Consider the following 25,359-nt stretch of genomic DNA (forward strand, 5'->3'; position numbering starts at 1 on the left):
TTTCAATTAAAATTATAAAGAAGGTAATAAAAGTTTAATTGCCATCATTAATATATAGAATAATTTTGTTAAGACCTTTTCCGATTATAAATATTCAACTTTGAATTACATTTATGTAAAAAATATTCATTTTTCAATATTCGATTCTACTTTTTGAGATATGAATAGGTTTTCATTGTCCACTACTTTTTGCATTGACATTCCAACTACTCAATGTAAATAAATATATAAATCATTTAATATCAACAATTCAAATAAAAATAAAACCTTAATTATTTTTAAACATATTTTTCACTATATACTATATAGGTGTTATTTTTTAGGAATCATAATACAAATAATTAATTATCATATAAAAAATCTTAATTTGAAGGTATAATTTACTATTAATCAAAAGTTTTAAATTTTAAAATATAAAATGTAGAATTTTCAGAATAAAAGCTAAAAACATACTGATAATTAAATAATTCATTATAATTGATTTACTTAAATTATTCTAAATTTTACAAGAGCTAAAAACATAGATTTTTTTTCTTTTGCTTTACGATTTTACCATTTATTTGTAGTTTTTTTCAAATATCATGTTTATTTACGTTTAATATATGTGATTTTATTCTATCATATATATTCTATTTAATTTGCTTTGCATGAATTAACAACATAATTTTTTTTGGTACAATAGCATAATTTTTAAATTAAGATGTTAATTGCTTTTACTTATACCATGAATAGATACTTTTGTCAACAATTTTGTCATGATAAACTATTTGGTCATGGTTAGTTCAGTTATTATTGAATAAAATAATTAAATAAGAAATATATTGTGTGTTAAAATATATTTTCTAATATATGCATCATTGTTTGATGATTTAAAAATTTTAAAAATTTTAAAAATAATAATTTAGACAAGTTTGCTATTTAATATCCAACATGATACATAATAAATAATTAAATAAAATTTATTATTAATAGAAATTGTTAAAAGACGAAAGTAACTCTTTATTTTTAATTTTATGGTATATTAAAATATAAGTTATACAGGTTTTAAGGTAAGTGATATTCTTATTTTCATTAAATAATTAAAAAACATTGATTCAATATAATTTTATATGTAACATTTTATTATGCACTTTCTTTTTTTACAATATTTGTATTCTAATTTTTATATTTCAATTCATACAATTGCACATACTATAAATATATTGTCAATTATGCATCAAAACAATTCCTTTTCTTATCCAGTTAAATTCTATTAAATTTGTTATATTTTATTGTTATAATTTCTCTAATAAATGTAAATAAAAAATTGCATTTGTGATATATTTTGGACAACTTTTTTAATTTTGAAAAAAAAAAACAATGAAACCTTAAAATAAGTAATTGTTTTTCATTTCCAATGATTTTCTTTCTTATAATCGTATGTTGACTTAAAATTTTCAATGATTTTCTTAATTAGGTCAATCAAATACTAATTTTGATTAAAAATTCACTAATCAAATAAATATGGTATTTGTTTTAATACATTACAATTGTTTTTATTTTAATTTCTTTTGAGAATTTATTTGTATTTTTAGAGATAAAAAGTTAGATAATTCAATTGTATCTATTAAATTATAAATTTATAATAAAGATTAAATAAGTATGAATATTAAATTACTAATTTATAGATACCAAGTGGTTAAGTTCTTCTATGTTTATCATTATATATATATATATATATATATATATATATATATATATATATATATATATAAGACACACACACACACATAGAAATGATTAAGTTACATCAAAAAGGTTTTTACACCTTTTTACATTTTTTTTGGATTATTGATTTTAATAGATCTAAAGGATGAGAAAAAAAAGTAAAAAAAAAATTTAAGGGCATGTTTTATATCTATTAAAATCAATGCTTAAAAAAAATATAAAACTAAAAGGTTTTATATTTGTATAAATTAATCTCTCTTCATATACATAAACATATATACATATATATATATATGTATGCCACATATATTGCAAAATGAGAGTTCTAACATTATATATTATTATGAAATTATAATTTTTTATCAAAATTATAAATATACTATTTTTTAAGATAAAAAAATTGATTTTTAATAAGTAATTCTTTACTTTTTAAATAATAATATATCTAAAAATATATAATTGATTTGTTTGCCTTTGCATAATATAGGCTTAAAATTAGTTTTCGTAAAATACCATATGTTATAAATAGAAAAGAAATAATATAAGTAAAAGTGAAAAAAAAAAAAATAAAGTAACATGTGGCATAACTTTAATATCACGTAGGTATCACAAAAAGATTAAAATCTAAAAATTATTTATTAAATATATAAAAAAATAAAAAATACATGTCAGACCTTTGATATTATCACTCAAAAAATAAAATAAAAATATTTATTAAATATTTTTAAAAAGAAAAGAAAAAGAAGCGTAAAAAGGAAAAAAGAAAAAATTGATATAAATGGATCTAAAAAAAATAAAATCTTTAAAAAATATATTTTTTATATCTAAAAAAATTAATTAGATATAAAAAGAAAAAAAATCAGAAAACAAAATAGAACGGAAAAAGTGAAAAAAGCAAGAATGGACCATGTGGCACATTTTAAGTCAAACTATACATCAAAAAAAAAAAAATCCACATATAACGATGATACATTCGTAAATATATATTTTTAAAAACTATTAAATTGAAAAAAAATGTGACATAATATCAAATAAGTCTTACAAAAAAAATAAAATCAAAAAAAATATTTTTTAAATTTAAAAATGAAAAAAATAAAAAGAGTAAATAAGAAAAAGTAAAAAAAAAAAAGGTTTGATATAAGAGATCCCAAACATTAAAAATAAATCTATAAGAAATATATACTTTTTATAATTTTAAAATACATTCACAAGATAATTTAAAAGGAAAGGTTAAAAAAGCCCAAAAAAAGAAAGTAAGTAAAAGATTTATATATAAAGAAAACTAGAAACGGCACGCAATAGCAAGAAGAATGGTATTATTGATTTTACGGTACTCAAGTAGGTCCAAAAAATCGATTTTTAAAAAAAATCTATTAAATATTTTTTATTTAAAAAGAAAAAAAAATAAAAAGAATAAAAAGCAAAAAACAAGAAAAATTAATATAAATGGATCCTACATATAAAATACAATCTTTTAAATATGTATTTTTTATAATTTAAAATAAATAATTATTAAATATTTTAAAAGTAAAAAGAAAAAACTAAAAAATTAAAAAAAAACCAAGGCATGACATGTGGCAACCCAAATAGTCGGTATCATATTACCAAAATTTAGTTATTAGATGTGCATGTAATGTTTCTTCAATATTTTTCTATTTAATAAATGCTTTTTAAATATTGTATCTATTTGATATTATTATTAAAAATATTTAATTTATTATTATTATTTATTAATTTAATATTTTTTTGAAAAAAAAAATAGAAGAGGTGTTATGTCATATTCAAATTTTTAAAAAAAAAATCAATGATATAAATTTTTTTACAAAAATTCATCATTACTAATATCACATGACAATTTAATTTTTATCTTTTTTTTTTTCTGTTAATGTTGCCTGGGTATATATAAAATATATATTTTATAATTATTTTATATTTTAATTTAAAAAATTAATATTTTTAATTCAATGATAGTTTTCATGTGACATCTTTTATGATTTTTTTAATTTTTTACTTGTTATAATTTTATAATTTTTTTATTAGATATATTTAATAAGAATAGGAATTCAATTTAGATATTTATGTACCATCTTTATATTACTTTTATCTTTTTATTTTTTTAATAAGATAAAATTTAAAAAATAATTAATAAATAAAAATAAAAAAATTTTAATTCACGGCAACACATGGATATTTCGCCTAATTGCTGTCAATTTTTGTGACTTGGTCATCGTTGAAGAAAAAGAAAAAGGAGATCATGTCACTACTATTATTCGTCAAATGAGTATCGTAATTGCGTGATGTTAAAAGCTCTGGAAACTACTTCATTTATATTACGAAAATCCATTACAATTTTATTCAAAATAATTTGCAACTGTTAATTTTTGCTGAGAAATATTTAACATGTGAACTTGTAATTTCAAGAATCTTCTTTATCATTAAGACAAATTCTTTTTTGCAGTAGTTAATTTGTTTGTAATACTAGTCATATATACTATCTTATTTTTGCTTTAAATGTTTGTAATTTAAAAATTTAAAGTATTCTTTCATCGCTATTTAAGGTTTTTTATAAAATAAGTCATAATATAAAAAAGAGAAAGGGAAAAAGATTATAGATATTAGAATTTAAACTGCAAAGACAACTAAATTCTGATTTCATCGAGCTTTATATTTTGAGGAAATAAATGGTTTAAATATTGCTGAAAAACTTAGAACCTATTGATAGTTGTTGTATAAAAATATTATCTTATGTTGTTTTTATCGAAAACATAATTGGTGTTTCCAAAGGAACGGCATAGACAATAATTTCTATAATCGTCGGACTCGTTTGCATTATTTATACACAGCTCAGGGATGAACTGTGTTTCCCCGAAGGATGGCTGTTGGTATGATGACCAAGTAGCCGGCTAATTCTGGGATGAGTATATCGGCATTGGGCAACCCCTACTTGGGCCTACCAAGACCAATGAGGATTATCCGCCCCAACTTAATCAGCTAATACAAGAAAAGATAATGAACCAACAGACTATTTCCTCTAATTTTTAAATTATATTATGAATAACAATCTTCAGTTCACTACATAGCTCACAATACATCTGCAATGGTTTTATTTCTATCATATCGAGGATAACTCTCACAGCTTTGATGGAGAGCTATACCATCCCCAAGGTTCATCAGAGACATACCGTGTGACCTGCTTCACGCTCAGGTAATTGTCGAGACCCCTGTGGAAAAAAGCCACCAAAAACCAACAAAGCTGTTAGAACCAGTTGCAACAATTGTCCATGACCCTTTTTTGCTTGATATAAGAAACATAAACATTGTTATGCTATAATTTGGATAAGGGGGGTAATACCATTCCCCTAGTTCACGTCCAAAACCACTGCGTTTGTTGCCTCCCCATGGAGCTTGACAGAAGCATGGCTGTGAACAACTGATCCACACAATGCCTGCTTGAAGAGCCTGCAAAACATGAGACAAGACAAATAATTCACTAAAAAACTACAACTATTTACGACATCACTTAAGTTGCATAATAGCTAAAAATTTCTATTTCAAATTACAAGCAAATCTGAATCCAGAGTCTAAGTAGTTCATGTAGTCACTCTTAAAAGGTCAGCAAGTTTGGATTCAAATCCCAATACCTACAACTCCTTCTCTTATCCCCAGATTATATCCTCCTTTGTACCAAAAAAATTAGAAGCAACTCTCACCTTGCTAACACGATCACATCTTTCCAGGTCTTTTGATATCACAGCAGCACCCAAGCCATAACTGGTAATTAGAAAGAAAAAAAATCATTCTCTACGCTGAAACTAGAAAGGGAAGGGAAATAAATCATGAAAAGACCCCAAAAAATTAAAGATATTTCATGGAATTATCCAGACAATATAAATTTACCGCACTTCAACAACAAGAAAATTCAGGGACTTACTGGGTGTCATTTGCCAGTTCAAGGGCTTCCTCTTCCATACTAAATGTTTCAACACAAAGAACAGGTCCAAAAACTTCTTCTCTCCAGATTTGCATGGAAGTTGTCACATCCGTTATTATAGTTGGTTCAACAAAAAAACCCTTCTTTAAATGCTGCAAAATATTGTCAAATATATAAGAGAAGGTGACAAGTTTAGAAGGAGAAATTGTGCAAATAATAAGCAGCAGGTACCTCAGGACAAACTCCACCACATAGAATGGTCGCCCCTCACTCTTAGCACTTGAGATGAATTTCAATACTTTCTCATACTGCGGTCAATGAATTAAATTTTAGCAAGTACAATATTTGGCAGCTATAATCAAGAAACTTTAATAAGCCAAATCAACCGGATTTATAAATTCACTAGCTATATCTCTTACGCCAAGAACTATGAAGAGAACCATAGAAACAATGGAGAATATAACATACCATAGTGGATTTAACACAAAGCATAAATGGGAGGAAAGGAAGGATGGTGAAGCAGGTTATTGCTGCAGAATTTAAAATCTCTTACTGACCCTGCTCCCCATTCCAATAGAAGGAAAAGAAAGGACGAACAATTATACATAGTGCGCAAAGTGCATTCTTACCTGCCCTCTGCTAACAATGGGGCCAAGCCTGCAGCCTTCCTCTAAGGGATCCGAAATCTTAATGTTTTTAGTCCATTTCACAAGCCTGTCCAGAAATTCTTTTTCAATGCTTTCCTGAGATATTTAAATGAACATTTCCATAATGAGAAGATGGAAACAAGAAAAGGAAAAAGGGACAAGGATAGACTACCGATTAAATAAAGTTCTCTCTAGTGGATCTATATGAGATTACAGCAGGCAAGGCATTATAAAAAAGCTCGTTTATCTATTGTAAAATACAAGAGTGATTTCCAGCTCTTGTTCACTGTATTAGGAATGAGAAAATATGTCTTCCAAAAAGAAATACCATAAGACCGGAAAGAATTTCAGCATTTGCCATTGCCATTGAATGTGATGTTTAAGCCCATAGCCCCAAATTTAACAGCAGAACAGCCGGACAATAAAGAGGTATGTTCACATTGGAACACTGTTTGCTAGGGAAATAAACATTGATAAAACATGTAGGGAGGTGAAAGGTGCATAAAGTTGTGATTACTGCCCTTACTAACCTTTTCGATTTAATAGCCAATTAGTTGAACAGCAGAATTATGATAGTTCTGAACCACAGACATTTTTTTTTTCCTTTTGTCAAGTGTGTTCCTCAAATAGTCTGTCCAGTTCAATGGCTGACCTCATATTAGGTTTTTGACAATTTAGATTGGGGTCTATGGGAGGTTAAATCGCTAGGTTATCTTATTTCCACAACAACACGCTCTAAGGAGCCCTTCTAAGTTGATGTGCTTACTGTAGAAAGTGGTTAGTTATACCAGTTTGTAGGTAAACTGGTTTTGGTTCACATCATGCTTGGAGCTGAACCAAATTGCATGGCACGTGGTGTATCATAACCTAGTTTCAGATTACTACAGACATTCCTGATTCCCCTTCCATATATTGAACCAAAAAATAATATGGAATGATGAACAGAGTATTCAAAAACTGTATGAAGAAAGAGCAAACAGTGCGGTCAAGCAACTTACATGTACAATAAGACGGGATGTTGCACTGCAGATCTGCCCATTTGTCCAGAAGCAACCAAATGCAGTCCATTCAGCAGCTATTAAAATCACCAAGAATTTCAATAAAAAAATTCATAAAAATGAAGTCAGTAAAAAAAAATTCCAGCATGTAGAATAGTTTTTCTAACATGATAGGTTTCAGAAACCTGATATTTTGAACAAATTGTTTCTGAAACAAGTCCAGTTGTATGAGGAACATTGGAAACACATCTATTAAATTGTAATTCATATGACACTAACCCTTGTCAAGATCAACATCGTCAAACACAATGATAGGGCTTTTCCCACCAAGCTCTAAAGAAACAGGTTGTCAGAGAAAGTACATGAAATTTTATGCACAGACAAAAGTGACTATGACAACAAAATGAGAGAAAAGGAAAAAAGTTTTAAGTTTTGGTTCTAAGAACTTAATATACCTTGACCATTTGAGCTGCTGCTGTCATTATCCTACTCCCTGTTGCAGTGCTTCCAGTAAAGGCAATCTGTTTAACACAAACTATTAGAACTTCAGCAACTGTTGATATTTATCTTAGAATAGTCAATAACTGAAATCAGCAAGCATTCCTAATTCAAGTTCATGGAAAAGCTTCAATGAAATAAAGTCAAGTAAACCTTGTCAACGTTGGGATGAGATGCCAAAGGAGCACCAGCTTCAGGGCCCAGTCCAGTCAAAATATTCAGGACACCATGAGGAAGACCAACCTCCCTGCATATTTCAGCCAGCTCCAAACAGGTGCTGGAAAAACAAGATGCATGCATCACGAGCAGCATTGTTGATCCCAAATACAAAATGTAAACCAACAGTCTTAAAATTTCATAAAAATTGAAAAATTAACAAACTACTGCAACTCAGTTGAGAATGTACATAGATGCCGACATAGAAGGCTTCAGTATTGCAGCACAACCTGCAGCCAATGCAGGAGCTACTTTCCATGCAGCCATCAGTAGTGGGTAATTCCTTCAAAACAGAAGAAAAACAACAATCCAAAAAAGCCATTATTAAGAGTCTTCAAGTCACCCACCAATGCATGAGTCCAATTAATTGATATGAACGATTATAACATCAAATGCAACAATAAAGCCTGCAAATGTAACTAATTTTAACTTGCAACTAGGAAAACTATTTTCCAATTACCATAAAAGGAAAAATTAATACACATGCCTAGTTTTGTGTAACCAAGCTGCCCATTCATATAACATGAAAAAAAATTTTTTTACAATGTATACAATTAACTTTGATAAGATACAAGCAAACCTAAGAATAGGACAAGATCTTTACTCGTATTGGTAGAACTGAGAGCACAGCAGTGCCAGTGAATGATGATATTTAGAAATAGTTATACTCCATTTACACAAAGAACTACAAAATAAGAGGAAGATGGTACCATGCAGTAATCAATCCAACAACCCCAATTGGTTCCTTAAGCACATAACTCTTAAATGACTCCATTGGAAGAGAGACAGGAGCCTTTTGCTTTGCATCTAAACCTTCAGCAAGGTCTGCATAGTACTCAAAACATCCAGCAACATCATCCTGATAAAATGAATGAACAGGTGAGAAAATATACCAAATACTGAACCATAGAACCTTCATCAGTGTTACAAGCATACAATGTCCCAAGCTGCTTCGTCAAGTGGTTTCCCACAATCAATTGCTTCAAGCTTTGCTAATTCAGATTTTCTCTCAGTTATCTGGACCATTAAAAAAAAAAACTAACACATCACAATTGAGCCAACACAACCAATTCAAAGATGAAAATATTAAAAAAAAAAAAAAGAAACTGAAAGAAATGCTAGGATATCCTGTTACAAGAAAAAACTGCAATATGATTCTTTTAAAGAAAATAATTTTACTTCTTCATTTGCAAAAGTCATCATCATCGATTTAGTTTAAATAGAACGTTTAGTCATCACCAATGTTATTTCTCTCTGCCTTACTCTCCACTACATTAGCTAACAAGGCCACCAACAGAAAAGAAAAACTTGACTGTATTTGCATATTTCATTGCAATGAAATAGTTAACCAAATAACAACTCAAAGAAGATATACCCAAACTTTATTGCTACTGCCTGAACCATTTGATCTAACCAAATGAATAGAAATCTAAGGACATGAATGCAGCAAGTCATAATTTTCGGCATAACTCACTGCTATGCCAATTCTGGAGATATCAGTGTTGGGCGAAAAGCCCCAATCCAATTAAACATTCACACTAGCGAAAGCAAAATCAAACAATCAATCAATTACACAAGAGACAGTAATTTGTGGTTCGACGCAACTGACTTACGTCTATAGATGAGAAAAAAGTTCCATTAGTTGTAGAAAATTAAAAACATATATCAAATCAATCTCGCTCATTTTTAATACCCATATAACCTCTCAATCTCCTCTAGTGATATGGAGTATTCTCAACCTAAATGAACACATACCTATGTGCACTCATGTACCATACAATGTGGACCATTTCAATCTCCTCTAGTCTACTGACAAACATTCAAACATACATTCATAAACATTCAAACTGTCTATCCCATAAAACCCTACAACTCTTACATTTTTTCTCATACCTAACACTATAGAGACTCAATCTATTTATAAGCATACAAACTTGCTTATCAAAAATCCTTTTACTTTTAGAATTTTTTTTCTGCAAGTCTTTTAGTTCATCAAGCAATATCTAATCAATCTCAAACAAATTTGTTTTGAGATTTGAGTAACTATTCTCAGTAATCACCATACACCACATGGGCTATGTACTTTAGTCGAGTGATCCCTACACCAAGAATAACACAAGTTAACAACAACTAAAGCCTTTTCTCACTACGTGGGGTCGCAATATGGATAACATTGTGTCCCTGCACCCTATTCAAGGACCATATCCTCGGTAACATGATTTGGACTTTCAAAATGAAGTAAATTATTCTAAATTATCCTATATAACTAGATAAGTTTAATGAATATTTACCTTAGCGGCGATGGCACGTAAGTACTTGGCACGGACAGCGCCAGAAGCTGAAGCCCAATCCTTGCCTTTGTTTCTAGAAAGAGCTCTCCGAGCAGCAGCCACAGCAAGCTCCACATCTTCAGTAGTAGCTGCTGGAATATCACCTGAACAAAAGAAAAAACATGAAACCTCAAAATTTTCCCCACTTCAAAACTTTATCACCAAGTAATAATCCCAATTAAACCACTAATCAACAAAACTAAAAGCTCGATCTAAAACGCGAAAAGAAAAATAACCGATGATCTGTTCAGTGGCAGGGTTGATAATTGGGATCCACTTCTTGAGAACGGGCTCTCTCCACTCGCCGTCGATGAGCAACTGTCGACTAGGAACTTGGACCGCCATTTTAACTCAGTTTCCTTGTTTTCACTCACAAACTCAAAAGGAGCGGGTTGATGGGGTGGCCTGTCTGTTTTAAGCAAAAATAAGTGCATATATAAAAGATAATTAATTTTCTTTTTTGATTTTATTTTATAATAATTATTTAAATCTAGTATATATTTACAACAAAAATTTTACAGGAAATAACATAGTGCAAAATGATTGGCGAGTCGCATGCAGAGATGCTTATCCATCTCATATTTTATAATTTTGGAACGGAAATCATTTGTATTGGGTCCACACTTCACCACTTACTCCGACATCATGGCATCCGGATTCCAGCATCGAGATTTGAGATATATATATATATATATATATATATATATATTTATTTATTTTGGTTTTCACTCCTTTTTCTTCCACCGTCTGCTATTGTAGTATTACTAAAAAAAATAATTAATTAAGGTTTCTTTATGCAATAAAGGAAGTTTCAGTATTACAGATAATGGAAATGTGCCACTGCGATATCATTATATCTCGTGTCATTTGTATATGTGCATAGATCTGTACAATATTTTTTTTATAGTTTCTTTAATAATATAAATAAAAGATATCATTTCACTACTTCAAGAGGAAAATTATCTGTAAAAATTAAATCAACTTACGCAACAATGTATTAGTATTCCCAATTAAAGAAATTGGGTGAGAAAGGACATAGACAAATTTTTACCATTGGCAACCAAAAATTGGGAGTTTTGATGATTCACTGATGGTTTACAATAACTATTTATTCGTTAAACAGGAAGAAAATAACTGCTTGCAATAATCAAAACTTGTTACCCTTTGAGGTTAGTCATAAACTTCAACATCTTCATCATCCAATAAAGAAATAGACTTAATTAACATGTTACAAATCAACATAAATTAGTGTTTTGAATAGTAAAAAAAAAAATTTACCAATCCAATATTATTGCACCTGTACTTGATTCTTTATGGGAAACGAAAACCTCATGCATTATAAAACTCTCTGAAGCAAAGTGCAGGGAATATTTGAGGAAATCCCCTTCACCAGACCTCAGATATGCAACTATCATTCTTAACCCAAAACTTTGTCAACTCATAACTAATACCTATGAATTTCAAGAAAAAAAAAAAACAAATTTGACTTCAATCACATCTATCAATCCATAATTAACTATGAAATAATGTACCAAAAAATTTCAGTAAAAATATATGAAAAACTACAAATTTGTTGCAATCCTAATTTCTCTATACTGGGAATTTTGAATTACAGGAGCCACAATAATACGATTGGAACTTAATGATAAAGGAGTCCTATTGTTACCCTTGGTAACCTGTCTCTTGCAAGAAAAAGAAAAATTTTGATAAGAATAAAAAAAAAAAGAGAGCTGATGTAAGGTCAAATAAAGTCAGTCACCAAACATGTATGTTCATCGTGGGTACATTTTTAATGTCTTTAAAATCTTTGATTTTAATTGAGTTTATCTTTAGAATGCATGTGCTTGATCTTTAAAATATGTAAATCAAGAAATGATGATAAATTTCAGACAATGGTAGCTACTAAACGTAATTAAGATGAACAATAAGATAAGCAAAATTTATTTTGAGAATTCACATTAGCATGAGGATAACCCTTATAAAATACAATATAAAACCTGTCAAAGCATATATCTCAAGGTATACATGCAAATATAACAACGTAGAAACTTGAAATGTTCAAACATAAAAATATACGTAACACATATGAGGCCAACATTTTGAAATAGTCGAATTTAATTGCCACCATTCTTGCTATTAAAGGAACTAAATTAGAGGTGGTCTGCAAAAAAATTTACAAACCAAAATAAAACTTATGCTTACAGCAGTTTGATTTAAAAATGAGTTTAAAATTTGACATTTTTCAAATTCAAATATTGATTTTGCCATTCATCAAGGAAATGATTGAAGAATCAAGAAAAACTCATAATTTTGTTTCCATATTTTCATATGAACCATACATAAAAAGCTAAAGAAATAACAAAACTCCTAATTCCATATTTTCACAACAACCAAACAAAAGCGTTTTAAAAAATTTCCGTACAAACCTTAGACATCTTCAAAATCGATGATGTGGCATTATGATAATTGCACAACAACACATGTTGAACAAATCACTTATGATTCATTCTAACTCACCACATTGTTAGGCCAAAAAACCTCAAATCAATTGAATATTTAACACAACAGAAACATAATCAAAGAATTAATAAATTATACAAAAGATAACAATTTAACATGATTCAGTTCTATCGACCTACATTTATGGATAAAAAAAAAATCTATTAGTTATAAAAATTACACCAAAACAAATCAAGCTTATTCACAATTAATATTCATAGACTCTTTCAATCTCTTTTAATCTTATGGAGTGTTCTCAATTCAAACAAACGCATACTTATATGAACCATCTCGTTCTCCTCTAGTCCACTCAAACATACTCACCCATAATTGCATAAAGACGTTAATCTTTTGTAGTCCTATATGATATCTATCCAATAAAACCTTATAATTTTTTTACATCTTTTTCTTATAAGTAACTATATAGACTCTAACTATTTATAACTATATAAACTTACTTATCAAAAATTCCTTTCCCTATATAAATATTCTTTTACAAGTCATCTTTTTATCTATCAAGCAATATCTAATCAATCTCAAATAAATCTCTTTTGGGATTTGAGTCACTATTCCTAATAATCTCTACTTTAACTTAAATTTCATAAAATCATCAATCTTAATGCTAGATATACTTGGCTACACCTACATGAAAGTTTTGTAACAATCTTCTCTGTGTGTCTTCACACTTCACGCTTCATGCAAATCGATATTCAAAACATGAACTTGATTTTATTCTTTGAATCAAGCTACTCTAGGCTTTCTTCTTCTTATGTCTTGAACCTTTAGTTTTAATACTATTTGTTGGGTTAAAAAACCCCAAGCTAATTGAACATTCAATACAATGGAAGTAAGGAGGGCAAAATCACCCGAACCCGTCGGGTTTCGACCCGACCCCTTATGGTCGATTTTTTTTTTTTGAAAATCGGGTATCGGGTCGGGTAGAGTAAAAAAAATTTCGGGTTCGGGTCGGGGTCGGGTTTTAAGCAAACCCGACCCGACCCGATATATATAAAAAAATTATTTTTTTAATTTTATATTTAATTTTATATTTTTATATATATTTAATTTTATATTTATATTTAAAATAATATTTTATTAATTCGGGTCGGGTCGGGTTTGATTTTATATAATGTCGGGTCGAGTTCGGGTATTAAGAATGAAAAAATTATCGGGTCGGGTACGGGTATTGTATATTTAAAATCGGGTCGGGTTCAGGGCGAGCAAAAACCCGCCTCGACCCGACCCGTTGCCATCACTAAATAGAAGTATAATCAAACAATCAATAAACCACACAAGAGATAGCAATTTAACATGATTTAGCCTAACCGATCTATATCCATGGATGAGAAAAAAGATCCACTAGTTGTAGATAATTACATCAAAACAACTCAAGCTTACTCACTATTAATATTCATAAACCCTTTTAATCTCCTCTAATCCTATGAAATATTTTCAATCCAAATAAGTACATACTCATGTGCACCTATATACCATACCTATACTCATGTGCACCTATATACCATACCTATATAGACAATCTCATTCTCCTTTAGTCCACTCAAACATACATAGCCATAAAGACGTCAATTTCCTATAATCGTATAGGATGTCTATCCAATAAAATCGTATAACTCTCTTACATTTTTTTCTCATAATTAATCCTACGGAGACTCTACTTATTTATAATCATACACATCTGCCTATCAAAAATCCTTTTCTTCTTGGAATTTTTCTTTTGCAAGTCATTTTTTTATCTATCAAGCAATATCTAACCAACCTCAAATAAATCTCTTATGGGAGTTGAGTCACTATTCCTAACAAACATGACTTTCATACATGAATAAATAGCAATCAATTGGCATATTAATTAAGTGGAAGTTGATGATATGACAAAAAAATCTATTAAATTGCTAGCAGACTTATGTTTAATAGTTAGTATATTATTATGAATTTTTACAATCAAGTTTAAATGTGAAACTCACATGACTATGAAATTAAGATGGTGCAATGGAAATCAACCAATCAACTCTTAACATTTATAATCATGCAAACCAAACTAAAAAAATTTAAATCACATTTCCTTAAAAAAAATAGATGATAGCACATTAATCTAATTAATCCAAAAGCTAAGCTTTGATAAAAATTTTCAATTTGAACATTTAAACATACAAGAAAGCAATATTGTTGTCATCATCTTCACATAATTGAGGTCTAATCAGCAATGCTTTGCTTTCACATTGGAATCAACTGCAACAATAGTGTAAACCCTTTAAACTTCAAAGACCCGATGATGATGATCCTTAAATTGTTGCTTGAGGGAGTGGAAAGTGTTAGGGTTACTGTTAGTTAGGGTTTCGATAGGCGGGTAAGGTTAGGCTTTTTGGGATCAATGTTGGGCTTTTTGGGATCAATGTTGGGCTTGGTCTTGCATTGGTATTTAAGATATAATACCTTTGACCAACCACGGCCAATGTCATTGGCATTGGCTTTAGTGGTTGTGGTTTCATGTAGATCAACAAACTCTATTATTGGAAAAGCTTAAGAGACTATGAAAAAAAAATTGTAGGGTAATAACAATTATAATTTTTTTATTCAACTCTAATCAAACTTTTGAAACTTCTTTTTGTTTATGTTTTTTTTTTAATTTTTATTTTAATTAAGTCAAAAAAATTCAAACCAATTGAATAGAGCTAAATGTCAACTAAACAATCTCCCATAATATTATTTTCAATATATACTAAAAATTTATCTTTTTGTAATTTTATTTGCCAATAAAAAATAATCACATTTCATTATTTATCTCTCAACAAATTTAATTTAAAAATAAAAAATAATAAAACTTATGTCTTGCATTTTTTTGGCCTGATCATGTAAAACTAATTTAAAATTTTTAAAAGTTAACAATTTAAAAAATTAATAAATTAAAAAAATCTTATTTAAAATATTTAAATTCTACATTACCTTTTTTCTTTTCCTTACCTTTTTTTCTTTTCATAGTTGTTTGTCTTATTCCTTTATCCAGTAATAAGAACCATTTTCTTTCATGTTCATTCTTTTTTTTTTCATTTTCTCTTTTCCTCATTTTCTTGTCTTACATCTTTTCAACCCCTTTTTTTTTTCTCTCATCTCTTTTTCTAATAAAACTCTCTTTCCTTCATTTTTTTTTTGTTTTGCCATCCTTACCCAATTCTTTTAACTGTAATTTATCTTTCTTTCATTTTTCTTGTTTTACCATCCTTACCCAATTTTTTTTACTGTCATCTCTTTTTCCTATAAAAAAAATGTTGTTCTCATCTCTCTTTCCTACAAAAGAAAAGGGAAAGCAAACCCAAACATAACTAAAAAACACATCATTTAGACATAAGGAAAAAGTCGACATGTTATGCTTAGAAAAGCCTAGAAACAACTAGATGAGTATTTGTGCTTCACTGCAAGAGTATAGTCAAATAATAAGAAAGATATAATATGATTGCATTTAAAGATTGGTTGCACAATAAATTTAGAGAAATGATAATCAATAGGAGAAAGAAATAAAGATATTGAATTGCAATATTCTAAATAATTGAATATTTACAAAAGTGGATTACAATGATAATGGGATAAATATAGAACTAATTTATCTATAAATTACAAAAAGTAGTTAAAGTTGTGTATCATGTAATTGAATTATATAGATTGTCCAAACCATATAAGATCAAGATAGTAAGAATATAAAAACAATAAACAAAGCATAATATTTTAAAGATAAGTTTATGTCCAAGAAATTTTTATGCTATCTTACATTGCAAAAAGTTAAGACATCAAAGAAAGTTACATAACAAAACTTTTTTTATAATCTATTTCAACTCCATCAAGAGATTTAAAAATTGAACAGAAAACAATAATAACTAAGACTTAATTTCATTTTAAAAAGTTACCATTAGTATACCAATAATAAAGTAAGCCATCTTAAGTTAAAATTTTAAATCACGTCTTACTACTTCCCAACTTTCATCAATGATGAAAAGGCATAATATACCACACCATTAACTAAGACATCACATGTTTTCACTTTTTTTTGTTTTGTTAAATAATAAAAGCCATGTTTCCATCTATCTCAAAAACCATATCATTAAAGATTTTGGCACAAAAACAAGAAGAACAAACACTTAAATAAATAATCTTTGTAACATATGAAGCATCACTAAAAATAAAAAACAAAGGAAAAATTTTCAATTATCAAACTTTAAGTCATGTAGCCTAATAATAAACGACTTGAATTCATCTAAAATTTTTATTAGCAATAAAAACTCAACAAAAAGTTCGAGTTCAGTATCAAACAGAGAAAATAAAAATCCTATTAGCAAATTCAGCATGCAGATTCCAATATCAAGGATTAAATGTTGTGAGCTTGTAAAAAAATTTAAGAGGTAATATGCATTAAATAAATTCCAAAAGTAAAGTATAAACAATTAGAGGTAATGACAAATAAGTTAAAAAAGAAAGTGTCTACCTTCAAACCAAAGGCTTCACTAATTTCCACTTTCACCTTATTTCAATACTTGAAAAATAAAAAACAAATTAACTTTGAACAATCCAAAAACTTGATAGTTGATAAATTTTACTTGCAATGAATTAGTCTCTCATGTTGCTTCTTTGAAAGCCTCATTTCAGAACTGATTGACTTATTTTTTTAATAGATACATTATTTGCAAACTACAAGACACAATTTAATTGAATATCAAGGAATTAAACATATCACTACCACATTGTGAGTGTCTTTCTCATATAAATGAAATTTGATATGAGTGGTTAATGAGTTTGATGAGTGCTCATTTCTAGAATCTTTATCATTTACTTTTTTCATTTGAATTTCTCAAACTTAAGCTTATACAAATTAGTCCAATAATTATAAAGTTAGTCCATTCATACCAATATCGATGTGTATTATTTTATAAGTAGTTTTAAAGTAAGAGTATAGTTGCCATTAAACGAACAGAAAACTCCAAAATATAGAAATCATCTTAAAAAGGGATTTTTCAAAAGATTTTAAAAAAGATTTTTTTGAAGCATATTTGTAAACTAAATTTCAAATTAATGAAGAAAAAGGATGCCAAAATTCTAAAAAAAAAGTATTTTCAGTTGGTTTCACAATAAAAGAATGTAAAAAGTAATAGTTAAAATAATTTTGATGCATATAACTTAATGTTATGCTACTTAAACTGGTTGAGCAAAGTTTTTAGAAGCTTGTAAAAGTTTAAGATGATACATAAAATTGAATTTTCTTTACAACTGGTATCGATGAATCTTTAAAACCCCCAAACTTTGAAAGATATAAACCAAATTTCTAATTGTTTACCTCAGATATGGAGTAGTGAAAGCATGCAACCAATGAAGAAAAATAAACTTTGGTCAAAACTTACATGTATGAAGGCAAACACAAATAATAGTTGTTTCTCTGTAAAGGTGTATACAAATAAGGCATGTTAAGAGCTTCATAAGTGGTTTATTTTAAATTTTTGCATAGTCATTTGACATGATAAAATGTCCTAGAATGTTTGACTTTTAATTTTTCAATGCTTAGTCTCCTTGATTCTTTAATTTTAGAATTTACAACAAAATCTCTATGTTAAATGGTCTTAAATAGTCCTAGTATAGAAGTGCTAAGCAATCCACTCATAATTGACCAAACGATTTTTTTAACAACTATTAACTTAAGATTAACTAGATTAACAACTTATGTAATGAAAAACCTTATTTTAATTGTAATAATAAGCTTATATTTAGGCATTGTAGTGCTAAATACCATTTATATGCTTGTGTTGCCATTTTTTTCTATACATGTGTATGAAATTTTCCATCTTGACTCTAAATATATATATTAAGTACATTTAGTTAGTTAATTATAAGTATGCCAATTCTATATAAATCCTTTTATAAGGTATTCCAATTCTATGTAAATCCTCTTATAAGGTGTGCTAATCCAACTAAAAAGATGAAAAGTATTACTATGTTGGATACCAATTATATGCTTCTTATTATCATCTCTTCTTAACTTTAGAATTTAAGACATATATGAGTTGAACTAAAATACAAGTATAGGCATTATTTCCAAGTATAAAGCTAAGAGAAAGCCCACATGTTTTACAAATTTACTTTCACATTCAATCTTTAACTCAACTCCTTAGCTATAGCTTCAATAAATTTTTTAGTAATTAGATACCAAATCTAATAACACTAAACAAAACATGAGTTTACATACATATAGATACCTTAGATGTAGCAAAAGTTTTAAAATGAAATTTGTTTTTAAATTTAGTAGTACACATATTGATCTATGAATGAAAAACGTAAGATCTTTAGTCATTTTTTCTAATTTAATAGTGATTTTTTTAAATTTTTAGTAAAATCTAGAGCCGGTCATAAAAATTCAAAATGTCTTGTTCTTATTATGGATCGGTATAGAGAACTTACAAAATCATTAAAATAATGCAAAAAAAAAAACCTAGACCACAAAACCTTTAAAATTTAAATCTCAAGTTATTACGTTTTCTTAAATATTTGAGATGTTGAAGTTGTTGAGAAATGAAAACCTGTGGAGTGCTTTCGGAATCTAAATAGACAAAAACAAAAGTAAAGGGAAAAGAGTAACATAATCAAATTTTAAGCGATTTTGAGAAGTAAAGATGAAGTTTTTCAAGTTTGAAACTATGGGATTGAAGTTTAGATCTGGGGTTTTTTGGCTTGATTTTGAAAAATCAAACCCGATAAATATGAACAAAGGTTTGAGAATAGTTTGCAAGAATTTTTTTCATGAAATTTCATCGTCATCAAACGATGGCTAATGGTGATAAAGCAAAATCGATGAAAAAAAAAAGGTGGTAGAAGCTAGTGGTTTCTTTTTTAGAAAGAAATGATAAGAGTAAAAAGTTAGAAAGACATGGAAGAAAGAAAAAAGAAGCAAAAAATATTTTAGATTTTTATAGCTGCGCCTAAATGTTATGTTTAAGGAAAAAAAAAAGAAAACTTGAAAAAAAACAAAGAAAGAAAAAAGAAAAAAAATGAGCCTATCGTGAGATGCCACATGGATGACTTTAAAAGAGGTAAAGGGTGAGTCAAAATGAGTAAAATTAATACTATGGATGTTAGATATAAATTTTTTATTAAATTTAACATCATAAATCAAATAATAATAATAATTCAATTTAAAAATTTATAAAAAAATTTCTCAGTATAATAACAAAAAATATGTTAAAAAATATATTAATATTTTATTTTTTTAAAAAAAAATTAAAAACATTTTTAAATGAATAATTATGCTTTTTTTTTTAAAATTAAACATTTTACTTTTTTTTTAGTTTTATATTTTTGATATTAGATATGTAACTTTCTATTTTTAAATATTTAAGAAAATAAAAAATTATTTAATGTACCTAGGATTAGTTATGCTTGGATACCACCTTATTACTTTTTTTATTTTTTTTATTGTGCTAACACTCTTTAAATTTACTATACAAATTAATATCTTTATCCAATACATTTTGAAAATCATCATTATATATATAAAACTCAAATATTTTGCAATAAATGCCATTCTTTTTTACATAAATTCAAAACTTATATATCTTAATTTTATTACATAAAACACAATATATTTTTTATTGTCTAACACTTATTTAGACTATTGATTTTTTATTTTCTTGTATTCATTTTTTTAAAATCATTATTTGTTAAAATTTATCAAAACTTTTGGTTTTGTAACATTTATATTTTTTATTTTTGATTTTCTTGTAACTTATGGTTTTTCATCTCTTTTTAAGGGTGAAAGTTATATAACTACCTTTCATGTCTCTATTACACTTTTTTCTCTTAATTATTGTTTGTCATATTACTAACTATGATGTTTTGTTTTTTTATTGTATTTTTATTTTGATAATTTTATAAATTTTCTATCATGATCTATTTTTTTGTTTTTTTTACATTTCAAGTTTATTTATTAGCCAATTGATGTATATGTATATATTTTTTTAATATTTACATTTTTTATAATTTTTTTACTTTTTTTTTTTGCAATTTAAGCTTGGCTATTAACCAATTACTAATCATGAGGTTTGTTTATTATTACGTTTTCATTTTTATAAAGTTTAAATTTTTTTAATCATGATCTATATTTTTTAGCATTTCAAGTTTTTTATTAGCCAATTAGTTATTTTTTAATGTTTACATTTTTATAATTTTGTTATTTTTTTATTGTGATCCTTTTTTTGCAGTTCAAGCTTGACTATTAATAAATTAAAATATATCATTGTTGATGATTATCTTTTAAAAAAATGACTAGATAAACAAAATTTGTGTTTATCGATTGTGAGATATTTATAATTATAAGACTAAATAACATGTTGGTACATAAATTATTTTGATTGATGAAAATGTATATATGTTTTTTCTCTGTTTTTGTCATGCTATTTTGTTATCTTTGATTCATTTCATTATTTTTTTGTTTAATCATAGGTATGACCATTGTTTTTTATATTGTTTATTTATTTTTATTTTTTTATTTTGAATTATATAAATACTTGCAATCTCTTATATATTTTATTTTTAAAATTTTTAATATGTAGCATGCTACTAATCATGAGATTTGTTCGCATTCTATTTATGTTTACGTCTTTATAATTTTTTAATTTTTATATAATCCATAATCGATTTTTACTATTCAAATTTATTTGTTATGCATTTGAAACACATTTAGAATTCATTTTTGTTTATGGCTGTTAAATTTTTTTTTTAAGCGATAAATTAGTAGTAGCAATGAGGGTAGAGAATTTTGAAAATCACATCTTTCAGAAAATAAATTTAGCTTTCGAAAATGAATGACCAAATTAGCTGAATTTCTAGTCAAATAGGCTGATGAAATTCAAAAGTTTAAAGAAATAGCTTTCCAAAGCCTTCTTTCCACTAATATGCTAAAACAACAAGATATTGATTTATTTGCTTTGAAAGAAAATCAGTACAGTATCCAAAAAGTAAATAATTTCTTGAATTTATGTGAATATTTTGAAAACTATAATTCTCCTCAACTAAATAAGCTTAAGAGAATTTTTTTGTTCGAAAAAGCCGTAGCTTTCCTAACCAAGGAACTGTTTCAATAGATAAATCTTTCTATTACTCAGACAACAAAAAAATTGTTGATCGAAAGATTTTCAAAACATTATTTTTCTACTTATATTTTTATTATAGAAATTGGCAATTCCATTCCAAAAATCAAATTTCGCTTTAATCATGAATCTTTTGATATGACCAGTATCTAATTGGGAATAGTTGGCTAAATCCTGGTCCAAAACTTTTTTTTTGAACTTATCAAAAATTTTTCAGCTTTTATCAAGCATCAATTTTACCAAACTGTAAAATATACTAAACATTTCTACTATATACACTTCACCATAACCAGCTTTCTTGGAGTCTTTCAAAGAGAAAGATTTTATCAACCTTACTAAATTTTGGAAATTGAAAGAGTAGTTGTTGGTTTATCATGTATTATACTTTTCATTTTATTTTGAAAGTATGTGTTAATATTTTATTTACATCTTATTTCTATGAAATCGAGTTAACATAAAGTTTGCTTCTTTTACATTTTCTTGATTGTGTTTGTTTTTTTACAAGAATTTTGAATTTTGGTAATATATAATCTCATTAACAATAGAAGATGATACTCAAGTTCCAACATTTCGATAAGATTTTGATTACTTTTGTTATCCCATGTTTTTCTCTTTTTTTTCTTAACTTATTTATTGTTCTTTTTTCTTCAGTTATTTCTTTTCATACTTTTCCTATGATAATTATATAGAGTATAGATATTTTATGTTATCATTTATTTCTTTTCATTCTTTTCATATGATAATTAAACTATAGAATATAGATATTTTATATTATCATATTTGTTTATATTGTTAACAATTTTATGTTTTTCTTTAGAAGATTTCTTTTGACTTTTGATGGTTTCTTTATGTGATTATAATTTGATTGTTTATGCTATAGTAACAGTGTAAGATTTTTTGAAAACTTGAGATCAATGTATTTTTTTTAATAAAAAAATATTATTTATCTTTCCAGTAAGTCATTTTCTCTTTTCTTTTTTAAACTTCTTAAATTAATTAAAATGATAGTTATAAAAGTTTACAAGGATAAAACCAAATAAACTAACTATAATATGACTAAATAATTATGTAATTCTTAAAATTTTATAATATATCTTGTAGAATATACTTATAAAATTAACAAGTTTTGTAAAATAAATGCATTTCAAAATGAAGATATATTTTTAAAATTTTAGTATTTAAAAAATTAAATGTGTATCAATTACATTTGCAATTACATTCATGGCATAAATTTGAGATTAAGAATATTTAAAAATCCATGTTCCTTTGAAAATTTTTATCTATTTCTCAAGAATTTTTTTACATTAGATTATTACTAAAAAAAAATTAAATATTTTTTCCATCAAAATAACTTGATAATAATAATAATAAAATCAATAACTTTTACATAAAATAAAATACTCAATTGAAGTGCCTAAGAATATTCTAAAAATTAAAACTTTTTTCCTTTTTGCTAATTAACCATTAGATCTTAAAACCTTTATTTTAAAGGTCTTGAATGGAATCAAAATGATGAGATTTGTTAGATAAAAAAAAATTACACCAAAATATTTAGTTAAAATATTTATGGTTATTTTTACTTCATTTCAGTGTAATCTTTTGTTACACATGAACATCGAGTGGTAATAATTTAGTTATAATAATATTTTTTTTGTAGATTTTTGCTTTTCAAAGACACAAATATACAAAAAGGGAAACTGGAAATGTTGATATTTGGAAAAATATTCATATAACATATGAATTGAATGAAAGCTAGAGAATTAATACAACATTGATAAATCCTTAAAAGCCGTAACAAATTTTATATTTTTGACATATTTCTTGTAATTTTCTATTCATAAAATAACATCTTAATTTATTTAATAAATGTTTTTATTTCCCTTCTTATACACCTATTGTTTAATTAAAATATTTGCTAGAATGATGATTTATATAGTAAAACGTTTTATAAGAAAACAGAAAGTAGATAGTGTTTGCATCAGATATATAAATATATATATATATATATTTATATATATATATATATATAATTAATTGGGTTCTAATGGTTTAATGTCAATTTTAGAAATTTCATGATTAATTAAATTTATTTATTTAATTTCATATTTCATTTGTAAATCAATTTTTCTCAAAACAATATTTTAAATAGTTCTTTTATTTTTTCATTCATACTCATAGTTGAAAACATAAATTAGATAGATAACTTATAATAATAGAACTTTAATTTGAATTTCTACTTTAAAAATATAAAGAAAGGAATATAAAAATATTAATATTATTAATATATGTAAACTTGGATAAATTTTTGGGGTTTAATGCTAATTCATAAAACCTATAATCCAAACCAAGTCAAAATTTATTAACTTTTTTATATTTATTTTTAAATTTAAATTTTATTAAAAGAATGTCTTGAATTTATCAATGAAAATAATTCTGTTTAACCACAAAATTGATTAGTGGGTCTAAAATTAAGCATAAGGTCTTACATTCTTAGGCAATTTATGTTTTTATTAATTAGCCAAAAGATAATTATTTTTTTTTTCATATTTTCCCTCCACATCCTTGACTTAAAACTCAATTTAAACTAGAAATTTTCATATAAATTTTTATTTATTAAAGACACAAGTATAGCTAAACAGAAAGTTTAAAAATTTTCCTATTAAATAAATTTGAAGTCAAATGAATACTAGAGATTTAATATTAAATTCACAAATTTTATCATTTAAATATGATAGTTTATTTAGAGTAAAATAAAATAAAAAGTAAAAAATACTCTAAGGAACCTTTCGACCCTTTAGATGCCGATATCGTCTTTCTTATTAGATTAATACCTTCATTAAAGATATTATTTTTTCTTTTAAAAGATAGATAAATCTTAGAATCAATATTGAATAATGAATTTATGACATTTTCACATTCTTTAAGTATATTTAATTTATTAAAATCTCTTATATTTTTTTTGAAAATTATTTGTACCTCATTCTTTTAGAAATTGGTCAATCTTCAAGTTAAATTACAATATTGGTAACAGCATCATGTGTCGTTATTTAAAATTAATCACATAAAAAATAAATATTATATTGATTAATATATTCATAGTTTGAATATTACATTAAAAATTTTTAAACTTCAATTATCACATTAGCCACTTTATTATAATTCAAAGACTTTGTAGGATTAACCCAACCTAAAAATTAACGCAAACAGAGAAACTCTATTAGCAAACTGGTGTCCAATCAGAGTCGGGTTTAATATACAATAAATTTATTCTTTTCTTTTTCATCTGGCTCATCAAGATATTCTTCTTTGATCCTCCAACCAACAAGAGCAAATTTTTATAGAAAAAGAACAGGGAAAAAAAGAATAGGTAAGAGCTACAAATATAAAAGCCCCATA

The 25,359-nt window shown here is 26.4% G+C and overlaps 1 pseudogene across 1 annotated transcript; it reads right to left on the reverse strand.

The window, feature by feature from the left end:
- Window positions 1-4,714: 4,714 nt before the first annotated feature.
- On the reverse strand, window positions 4,715-10,749 carry LOC111312059 (aminoaldehyde dehydrogenase 2, peroxisomal-like; annotated as a pseudogene). Its single transcript, XR_016345198.1, has 15 exons — window positions 10,564-10,749; window positions 10,289-10,431; window positions 8,934-9,014; window positions 8,708-8,856; window positions 8,188-8,280; window positions 7,935-8,058; window positions 7,739-7,804; window positions 7,563-7,629; window positions 7,284-7,360; window positions 6,268-6,381; window positions 5,870-5,946; window positions 5,639-5,790; window positions 5,418-5,478; window positions 5,060-5,166; window positions 4,715-4,928 (listed from the first exon to the last, which is right to left on the reverse strand). The product of XR_016345198.1 is annotated as an aminoaldehyde dehydrogenase 2, peroxisomal-like (transcript).
- Between the last annotated feature and the right edge of the window lie 14,610 nt (window positions 10,750-25,359).

This window comes from Durio zibethinus, chromosome 9 (genome assembly GCF_047325235.1).
Source record: "Durio zibethinus cultivar Kanyao isolate XHJ-2024 chromosome 9, ASM4732523v1, whole genome shotgun sequence".
NCBI classification, from domain to species: domain Eukaryota; kingdom Viridiplantae; phylum Streptophyta; class Magnoliopsida; order Malvales; family Malvaceae; genus Durio; species Durio zibethinus.